This window comes from Eumetopias jubatus, unplaced genomic scaffold (assembly GCF_037043125.1).
Source record: "Eumetopias jubatus isolate StellerSeaLion01/CBP00866 unplaced genomic scaffold, mEumJub1_p1.0 scaffold_15, whole genome shotgun sequence".
NCBI lineage: Eukaryota > Metazoa > Chordata > Mammalia > Carnivora > Otariidae > Eumetopias > Eumetopias jubatus.
In genome coordinates, this window is record NW_028274821.1 from 22,552,759 (window position 1) to 22,553,675 (window position 917).

Consider the following 917-nt stretch of genomic DNA (forward strand, 5'->3'; position numbering starts at 1 on the left):
AAAGCAAAACCAAAAAAATGTTTTAAGTTGTCAGGAATAAGAAAGAGATCTTCAAAGAAATGACGATTGGATCGATTTCTCAACAGCAACAACGAAGCCAGAAGATAAATGGGACAATATATTCAAAGGTATTGAGAGAAAATGACTGTCACGTAGAATTTTATGGCATCAGCAGTGGAAACTGTGGCTTAATTTGACACAACACAAGAAATCTTACCCAGTCTGGACATAAATAGGATTGAGAAATTGAATGTCTTATAAGAATGAGATTAAAATAAAGACTTTTTCAGAAAAACAAAAACATTCCAAAAAAATTAAGGGTACATTGAGTACACTTATCTTGATGAGTACTGAGAAATGGATAGAATTGTTGAATCATTATACTGTACACCTGAAACTAACATGACACTGGAAGAACATCCTAAATGATAATTTTCAGACAGAATTAAAGATCTTAGAGATTGAAAGTCTGAGATGAAACAAAGAATGAAGAGCACAGAAAACATAAAAATAAGATAGAAAGAACCAAATATATGGATAAATTCCAATCAAGTGCTGACTACTTGACACAGTAACAGTATTGTGATTTGAGTTAAGAAGTAACAATTTTCTTTCTTTTCCCCTTTCAAGGAACTGAGCATGGACACACCCATTACCCCTGTTTTGTCCCTACTAATAGACAACACCACATGGGTAATGGACAAACAAATGAAAAGAAACCTAGGTCCCTATTTTGTGACTATTTAGTCTCTATTTAGTGACTGTATGGATCCACTTTTCCAACTGTTCCACTTACCACAGGGCTAGTATGTGAAAGACAAATTGACTTCCAACATCTTCAAATCATTGTATTTTTTAAATTAGATTGTACCCATATCTAAATTTAATATTTATGTCCTAATCATTTAATTTTGATC